Consider the following 10,757-nt stretch of genomic DNA (forward strand, 5'->3'; position numbering starts at 1 on the left):
TCAAGAAAAGCAATCTTAGACTACTTCAACGACTCAAGGAAATTGAACCAGAAAGAATTCAATTTGAGGAGAAGTACAAATTGGAGCTTGAACGTGTCAAAGACCTTTCTGAACAACTTGACAATGCGAAAAATAAAATGAAGGTTAATGAAATTGAACTAGAGCGATTGCATAAGGAAGTTACATTTCTGAAAGGGAAGAACAAACTTGACGAAATTCTAAAAGCTCAGATCTCTGGAAAAGACAGGTATGGTGTTGGATACACTGGTAATTCAAATAATAATAAAACTGTATTTGTTTCTGCAGGTATACAAAAGGAAGAATACCTGAAGCCATCAACCGCATTTACAAAGCAATCATGGATGAACCCTTCTAAACAGAACTTGAATATACAAACTGGTGAATCTTCGACGGTACCAAAGGTAAACTCTAATCACTCTCCTCGACATAAGGTGAGTAGAAAAAGGTTTGTTCCGACATGCTATCATTGCGGCATTCTAGGGCATATTCGACCACATTGCAAATTTTTGCAAAAACCTAGAAGTGCTTTTATTTATGGGATGAAAACAAAGGCCATATGGATCAAGAAATCTGATTTGAAATGTTATGTTGTGCATACTGCCTTGAAAGCCTTAAATTCTGAATTGTGGTATTTAGATAGTGGCTGTTCAAGACATATGTCGGGTGACAAGTCTTTATTTTCTAATCTCGAAAAACATGAAGGGGGAGTTGTGACATTCGGAGATGGTAACTCATCCAAGGTAATAGGTAAAGGAAAGGTAAGTACTCCAGGGATTCCTAGTCTCGAAAATGTTCTTTATGTTAATGGCTTGAAAGCAAATTTATTAAGCATCATTCAATTTTGTGATGAAGGCTATGAGGTAGAATTCTCTAAAAATGATTGTACTATTCTAGATCATGATGGTAATGTTATATGTTTTGGATCTAGAACATCTAATAATTGCTATATTGTTAGAACTTCACATAATCTGAAATGTAACAAGACAAAACAATAGCAATAGAACATGTTGAGATGGAGAAACAGTTGGGTGATTTGTTACAAAACCTTTTGATTTACAGAGATTTCAGTATCTTCGCACTTATTTAGGGATTTGTGCTTTGGATTGATTTGTGTTTTAGTTTGCGAGTTTCTTATTATTTTGTTTCATTTTTTTAGGTTTTATTTTACTCTGAAATTTTCTTTGGTTTCAGTTTTAGATTTGTCGAGAGTTTTTGTTATAAAAAAAAAATTGATGCACTCCTAGATTCAATAATATACTCTTGACATAAAAATATGATTTTTCTCTTGATTATGAGTTATTATAGTCAATCTTGTCATCTTGTAGTATATTGTATCAATTTTGATTTTGTCACTCCCTCGACTTCTATAATAATAAATTTTTAATGCCTCATAACGTATATATATTCTTGTGTGAGCATGATATCATGAATATTTTTTTAAATAGCTCACTATTAACTTTGATTTGCACAGTTTGACCTCATACTTAGTTATCAAATATATTTTTATAAAAGATCAATGAAAAGGGCTACAATGAGTTAGTGTGAAAGCCGTCTTGTTTCGAGTCCAGTTTGACTCAGTACATTATATGCAAATTCAAAAAAAAATGATAGATGTGAATTTCTTCTTGCACTTTATTTGATTTGTACTACAAGAAAAGTGCTACCTACTCAGGTGTGAAAGCCATCATTGCACCTATTTTTTTTTAAAAAAAATACAGGAAAAATTCCTGTTATGTTATGGAGAATAAGTCGAAAAGTGCAAAATTTCAATACTAAGTCGGTTTGACTACTGTGTTGCATCATTGTTTATATAGGAAAGTTTGTTTAAGAAGATTGGTTCATGTTATCTATGCTCATCTTGCATATGTGTATCGTTATGATCAATCAAGATTAATTTAATTTTGAGTGATATATTAGAATTGATTATAATATGCTTTTGATGACTTGATTGATCTGTGTATGATTTATTTCATTTTATTGTCATATTCTATGTCTTGAATGTATTTTGAATTTCTAGAAGTGCATCTCCAAAGTCTATTGATCTTGATTGATTTCGTGTAGTTTCAAGTTTTGATCATGTTAAAGTTAATATCTTGATGTTTTTTGTGCGATTGAACGTGATAACTTGCATTTTTAAGTGGAAGATGGATTTCACTTAGGGTCTTCATGGTTTCTAGAATTTTTGGATTTTTTTTGTATTCTTTGGGCATATGTTGAATCTTGCGACTTTTTTCCTTCTCTAGAATGCCTAAAAAAGCTACAGTTACTAAGAAACCAATGCCGCCTTCTTCACCTACCTCGACTCTGTGTTGACGATTCTTCATCGTCAGTTTCCTCCGAGTTCCTAGTCTTTGGCATTTGTGTCAAAAAGGGGGAGAGTGTCTTAGTGTCTAAGTTAGTGTCTAGGTGTCTAGGTGTGTAGGGGGAGTATGAGCATAGGGGGAGTTTATGAGAGTCTTAAGTACTTTTGAACTTTGCTTGAAGTAACTGTGAACTGCTTAAGTACTTTTGAATTTATGCTACATTGATAACTTGTGTTTAGATTGTTTATTCATTTCAAGTTATTTTCACTTGATCTTGGATTGGTATATGTTTATTTGCAGGGCTTGATGTGCAAAATATTCTAGACTTGTTGATTGCTCAATTTGAAGTCTTTGTAATATCTTGTAACCTAGGTGTTTTGTCACAAATTGCCAAAGGGGGAGATTGTTAGGTTTTTATTTGTTGGAAATTGTGTACAAAATATTCTAAGTGTATTTTTTACATGTATATGAGCTTTACACAAGTCTAGAATATCTCTGGTCTGAAGAATTGCAAGGTTATTGGAGAAAAGCTGTTGAGTTCACACCGCGTTCACAAACGCGTTCGAACGCGGTGCGTTCACAAACGAGTTCGAACGCGAAATCTGCGTTCACACAGACAGAAAGCCGCGTTCACAAACGCGTTCGAACGCGGGCACTGCGTTCACACAGACAGAGAGCCGCGTTCGAACGCGGGCACTGCGTTCACACAGATAGAGAGCTGCGTTCACAAACGAGTTCGAACGCGGTGCGTTCACAAACGAGTTCGAACACGAAATCTGCGTTCACACAGACAGAGAGCCGCGTTCACAAACGCGTTCGAACGCGGGCACTGCGTTCACACAGACAGAGAGCCGTGTTCACAAACGCATTCGAACGCAACCTGAAGAATTCAAGCTGTCGCGTTCGAACGCACTCGAGCCCGTTCGAACGCACCAACAAAGTTTAAAAATATTGGACTTTCATGAGTACGGATAAGATTCGGATTTGGCTTTATCTTGAAGAACATGAGTACGGATAAGACTCGGAGTTGGCTCTATCTTGAAGATCATGAGTACGGATAAGACTCGGATTTGGCTCTATCTTGAATATCATATATAAGGATTATGAAACCCTAACTCTAGGGTAGTGGAAGAAACATTATTGAGGGTGACTTCTTGAAGCTACATCGGTTCTTCTACCAACAAGGTTCCACTCATCTACAAGAATTTAATCTTTCGTCTTAAGGGTGATCTAGACGAAAGATCAATCTCGAGGGCTACTGAGATTGGACTTCAATCACAAGAAGCAGTGAATCGTGGGTTCTAGCGATCAAGACTGAGAGAAACAAAGTCGTTTGGATCGACGGGGTGTTTTGTGAGTCAGTCTTGTAACTGCTACTATTATAGTGATTGGTTTTGATCCGAGTTTGGATCCGTGGTTTTTTTTTCCCGTTTTGGGTTTTTCCACGTTAAAATCTTGGCGTTCATCTCTACTTTCGTTTTTAATATTTCTTCCGACTTTTACTTAAGCAAACGAGAAATATCATTGCCTAGAGGTTAGATACATACGTGTATCTAGGGATTTATTTTTTTCACAGTTGCCCAGCTAGACGCGTATCCATAGCCCAAGCAAAGGAACCAACGATACTTACCAGGGACCATCTAAATAGGTTTCGTATGGGGTCCACCGAAGGAACAACTTCCGCATGGAGAAGATTCGCTACTACAATAAATTTGGGGTAAACTGACATTCGGTAGCCTATTTGACTGCATTTAAAGCAGATGGTTGGAAGATTCTCGTAGACCAAAGGTTGGAAAAAGAAATTATCAAAAGGGCCAACATCTATGCCTTGTTTAAGAGGGAGGGAAAGAACTAGTTCCACATAGACCCAAGCATATATCGCCCTGCGAGCTAGATGCGGCTTCAATGCCGCCACCATAAGGCTTCCTCACATGAGCAGGAAGAGAGTCTACCCCCCTGTCAGCAAACTCTAATCAAAGGGAGAGGAGGGCCTATATCAAGTGGCCACTCAGGGAGATAAGGAGCAGGGTCAGGAGGCGTACCAATTGCTCACCAATAGTCAAGAGAGAGTTTTCATCAACTTCCCTTGTCTACTCCATGTTAGAAATATTAATATTTCTATAGTGTTATTTTAAAATAAATAATTTTATGAATGAATATTTTGATTAGACATCTTTTCATAATTATAACTACTTTTTAGTTAGATAACTACCATAACTAATTTTTAGTTATATAACTACTCACACCTTTTAGTTAGTGTCCTTTCATTTTCTATAAATAGAAGATGGTGTTGTTGTTTTGGGTATTCGACAAACCTAAGTGTTTGCTTTGTTACAATTAACTCTAGTTCAGATTAAGGTTCAATTTTACGAGTTGCATCTTGATTCATGACGGTCTTGTATCCCGAGAACAAATTGTCTTTGTAATTTTCAATTGCAACAAGTGGACGGCAAATTTGTTCAAGAGATAAATTTACCTTCACCTGACCGTTGCAAGTGCTTAGTCATTTGATTTCATTAATCTCCACTTTTAATTTCCTCCTACAATTCTTGAACAAATTTTTCGTCCAAGTGATTTCAAATGGCTGCTTCAAATGCTGCACTTTCATCTATGTTGCCGCATGACAAACTTGATCGCTTTGATGGAAATAACTATAAGCGATGGAAGGAGAAAATTGAGTTTGTCCTTACGGTGATGAAGACTCGTTATGTGATAGAAAAAGAGTGTCCAGTCTTGACCGAGAAGTCTACTGTAGAAGAAAAAACCGCAAAGCAAAAATGGGAGGAGGACAATGTTTTGTGCCGTGGTACTATTCTTGGGTCCCTCACCAATCATTTATTTGATATGTACTCTTATATGAAGACCGTGAAGGAGATTTGGATAGCCTTGGAGAATAAGTACAAAACAGAAGATTCTGGTAACAAAAGCTATCTTATCTCCAATTACTTTGATTTTAAAATGGTTGACAATAAGCCTATTCTTTCTCAAGTCCATGATTTACAGCTTATTGTACAACAAATGCTTTCTGAAGGCATTTCTGTAGAGGAGAAACTTCAAGTTGGTGCTATCATCGCCAAATTACCTCCAAGTTGGAAAGACTACCGCAAGTCTCTTAAGAGAAAGGGTGATAATTTCACTCTTGAGGCTCTTCAACGACAACTCAGAATTGAGGAAGAGTCAAGACTTCGAGATAATGCCGAGGAAACTGCAGAAATGACAAAAGTTGCCCATGTTGTTGAAATAGACAACAAGAAAGGGAAGAAATCCCAATTAGATAATCCTTCTAGTGAGAAGAAGAATATAATATGTCATTACTGTAAGAAGAAGGGACACTACAAAAATGAGTGTCGAATTCTTAAGAAAAAACAACAGCAATCCAACAAAGTTGAAGAAAATCTTATTGTTGTTATATCCGAGGCAAATTTGGTAGTATCTAAAACTGATTGGTGGGTGGACACAGGTGCTACTCGTCAGATTTGTGGAGAGAGAAATCTTTTCAAGAAATATGAACTTGTAAATGACGATGTCTCGTTTTATATGGGTAACTCTTCCTCTACTAAAGTAATTGGAAAGGGTTCAGTGGAACTGAAGTTCACATCGGGAAAAACTCTTACTCTACTTGATGTTTACCATGCTCCCGAGATTCGAAAAAATCTTGTTTCAGGCGGTTTACTTTCTAAGCATGGTTATAAGCTTGTGTTTGAATCGGACAAATTTGTACTAACTAAGAAAAGCTTATTTGTCGGCAAAGGATATGCCGAAGATTGTATGTTTAAACTAAATTTAGTAAAGAATGATGCTTCTGTTTATTTTGTTGACTCTTTGTCTTTGTGGCATGCTAGATTAGGTCATGTGAATTTTGATTCAGTTAAAAGAATGGTTAAATTGGATTTACTACCTTCAAATTTACAAAATGATAGAAGTAAATGTGAAACTTGTGTTAAAACCAAGTTAATTAGAAAGCCATTTCATAGTGTAAATAGAGTTTCAACAACTCTACTTGAATTGATACACTCTGATGTTTGTGACTTGAATCATAAACTCACGAGAGGTGGTAAAAGATATTTTATTACCTTCATTGATGACCTTTCTAAGTTTGCATATGTTTATTTATTAAGGACAAAAGATGAAGCACTCAGTAAGTTTAAATTATATAAATCTGAAGTTGAGAATCTCCTTGGTGGTAAAATAAAAATGCTTAGAAGTGATAGGAGAGGTGAATACTTTAACAATGATTTTGATGCATTTTGTGAAAATAATGGTATAGTACATCAAAGAATTGCTCCATATACACCACAACAAAATGGTGTGGCTGAAAGGAAAAATAGAACTCTATTGGATATGGTTAATGCAATGCTTGACCATTCTTGTCTTCCGGACAATCTTTGGGATGAAGCAATCCTAACGGCTGCACACATTCTTAATAGAATACCTTCTAAAAGGAATGTATCTCCTTATGAGTTATGGTTTAATCGAAAACCTAACTTAGGATATTTAAAATTGTGTGGGTGTCTAGCTTATGTTAGATTACCCGATCTGAAAAGATCAAAGTTGGGGCCAAGAACTTCTAAATGTGCTTTTATTGGTTATGCATCTAATAGCAAAGCATATCGTTTTGTAGAGATAAATACAAACATTGTGATTGAATCTAGGGATGCTGAATTCTTTGAGGATAAAACCTTTAAAGAATCTAAATCTCTAGAATTTGATTTTAATAATCAAGGAAAATCTCTAGATCATGATTCTTCTGAAAATTCTTTTGAAAATGTGGAAATTAGAAAATCCAAAAGAATTAGAAAAGAATCGAATTTTGATCCAGATTTTGTGACTTACCTTGTGGAAGGGGCTTCAAATTCTATTTTGAATGAATTTTGCTTTTGTCTTAATATGGAGACTGATCCATCTAGCTTTGATGAAGCAATGAAATCAAGAGATGCCATTTTTTGGAAGGAAGCTATCAATGATGAAATGGAGTCTATTTTGTCTAATAATACTTGGACTTTGGTAGACTTACCTTCAGGATCTAAACCTATTAGATGTAAATGGATATTTAAGCGAAAGCTTAAATCTGATGGATCTATTGATAAGTATAAAGCTAGATTGGTAGCCAAAGGGTTTAGATAATCTAAAGGCATTGATTATTTTGATACCTATGCCCCCGTGGCTAGGATATCTTCAATTAGAATATTGATTTCATTAGCATCAATATATAACTTCAAAATCCATCAAATGGATATGAAAACAGCATTTTTGAATGGTTATTTGGATGAAGAAGTTTATATGGATCAACCAGAAGGTTTCATTTTACAAGGCCAAGAAAATAAAGTATGCAAATTGGTTAGATCATTATATGGTCTAAAACAAGCTCCTAAGCAATGGCATGAGAGATTTGACAATGTTTTGCTTTCTAATGGATTCCGGTCAAATGAGGCGGACAAATGCATCTATTATAAGATGATTGATAATGACACTGTGATCATATGCTTATACGTGGATGATATGCTTATTTTTAGCAAGAGTGACTTATGCATTAATATGACTAAAAATTTCTTATCATCTCACTTTGATATGAAAGATTTGGGTATTGCTAATACTATTCTTGGTATGAAAATACACAAAATCGGAAACTCTCTTGCATTGTCACAAAGTCATTATATTGAGAAAATTCTAAGGAAATTTTCTCATTTGTTTGATAAAATTTCAAGAGTTCCTTATAATCCAAACTTGAAGCTTGATATTGACAAAAATCGATGTGTATCACAACTTGAATACTCAAGGGTTATTGGAAGTCTGATGTATGCAATGTATTGCACACGTCCAGATATTGCTTTTGCCATGAGCAAATTGAGTCGATACACTAGTTATCCTAATTTTGAACATTGGAAAGCAATATCCATTGTATTAGGATATTTGGAAGGAACTAAATCGTTTGCACTATACTATGGAGGAAATCCATCTGTTATTGAAGGGTATAGTGATGCAAACTAGAACTGTGTAAATGATGGTTCTAAATCTACAAGTGGGTGGATTTTCACTCTTGATGGTGCTGCTGTTTCTTGGGGATCCAAGAAGCAGACTTGTATAACTCATTCTACTATGGAGTCTGAGTTAGTGGCTTTGGGAGCAGCAGGCAAAGAGGCTGAGTGGTTAAAAGATTTTTTAATTGATTTGCCAATATGGCCAAATCCTATGCCTCCTATTTCAATTCATTGTGATAGTCAAGCCACTTTGTCACGGGTATATAGCAAATCATATAATGGAAAGTCGAGACATATACGTCTTAGACATAATTCTGTGAGACAGCTATTAGAAGATGAAGTAATCACCGTGGATTACATTCGATCGTGCACAAATTTAGTGGATCCTTTGACTAAAGGCCTTAACAAGGATCTAATTAGGAAAACATCTTGTGAGATGGGTCTTAGACCAGTTGAATAATATCACCAAAAGATGGCAACCCTACCTAAACCATGGATTTTCATGCTCTAGGTTCAAAGGGAAAAACAAATCTGGAGGGTGATGATATAGCACACTATTTGGACCTACTTAGAAATTATTTGGTAAGTGCTATGTTCCTGTAATGAACATGTGAGGTTGAGTTAAACTCTTAATGAGTTCGTATAATAGGTGTATTTAATCTACAGGAGCACCTAGAAGAACTCTACCTATGTGAGTGCGAAGTCAGGCCGCTTATGTCGGAGTTTGGTCAACTCCTAGCACACTCATGAAGTCAGGATCAGCGTATGGCCATTAATGCGCGGCTGGGAAGAACATTGAGATTCTAATAAAGATATGTGTGAATTCTCCGGTTGTGTCATAAAGTTTGTTAATTCAAGGACTTTATGCCTATTAACATTCTGATACAACTTTGAGAATTTTACACTACGTGAAAACTCAAACCATACGGTATTTTCACTTATGTATCAATATCTTTGTGTAACAGCAAGCATATTTGAAATCAAAGTTATTATTATTTATTTTAAAATAAGTGGGGGATTGTTAGAAATATTAATATTTCTATAGTGTTATTTTAAAATAAATAATTTTGTGAATAAATATTTTGATTAGACACCTTTTTATAATTATAACTACTTTTTAGTTATCTAACTACTTTCTAGTTATCTAACTACTTTTTAGTTAGATAACTATCATAACTAATTTTTAGTTATATAACTACCATAACTATTTTTTAGTTATATAACTACTCACACCTTTTAGTTAGTGTCCTTTCATTTTCTATAAATAGAAGATGGTGTTATTGTTTTGGGGTATTCTTCAGACCTAAGTGCTTGCTTTGTTACAATTAACTCTAGTTCAGATCAAGGTTCAATTTTGCGAGTTGCACCTTGATTCGTGACGATCTTGTATCCCGAGAACAAATTGCCTTCGTAATTTTCAATCGCAACAAATGGACGGCAAATTTGTTCAAGAGATAGATTTACCTTCACCTGACCGTTACAAGTGCCTAGCCATTTGATTTCATTAATCTCCACTTTTAATTTCCTCCTACACTCCAGTGTTTTTCGTATGAAATATGAGCACATAACTTTGTGCTTCAAAGATGAGTTTAAGACTCAGAAAATAATTCAGTTGTTTAATGACTTCCCGATAACTGGTTATCTCAGCCAATGAGATAGTGCTCACAGTTAAAAGGGGCTCATATTTTTACAAGATCCCAAGTTTGAATCACATCGATTTAACTGGGAGACTATTTTCACACTTATCTAAACAAAAAAGATAGCTGTCTCAACTGTCTAGATGCTTTCGATCGGACAAAACCCTTCTATACTTGTAATATATTCAAATGATACAGAATATAGTGAAAATGTATATTACATTTGTATTCCTACGTTCCCTCAGAACTGGAAGTACAAAGTTTTAATAGACTCCAGAATGGAATTTGAATTAAATAACTAAATATTTTATTTTAATTAATAGATAGGTTTGACGACTTTAAACTCTGACTTCCTAGTGTCATAGATAGCATATATGCAGTTACAGGACTCAGGTGTCTCAAAAATAAATCCCTCATCATTAAAAGTAGCACAAGACTCCGATTTTTAACATAGGAGGCAGTATAAACAATTAACGTAGTACAAAGCAGTTCACTTTACAAAACAGGTGATTTAATGAACATATAGACGTGAATGATCACATCACAATTTTTTTTTAAAATGATATATCACTATGGCGGATAAGTTGTACGTGAATCATCATACATATGCCGTAGGGGCAGATTAAGACCGATTTAGCAAGGCAACAGTGCACATGAACATGTTCATACTTTGTTTGATACTAGAAAAGCACTGAGCTAAATGAAAGAAAATGATCTATGACTGACCCTAAATGATTGGGACTAAATGTGGAAGAGATACTGTTGCACTCTAATCACAAGAAACAGTTGCAGAACGTACTACATGGAACATGGACTAT

This window comes from Typha angustifolia, chromosome 13, assembly GCF_048772165.1.
Source record: "Typha angustifolia cultivar Huaian chromosome 13, ASM4877216v1, whole genome shotgun sequence".
Taxonomy (NCBI): Eukaryota; Viridiplantae; Streptophyta; class Magnoliopsida; order Poales; family Typhaceae; genus Typha; species Typha angustifolia.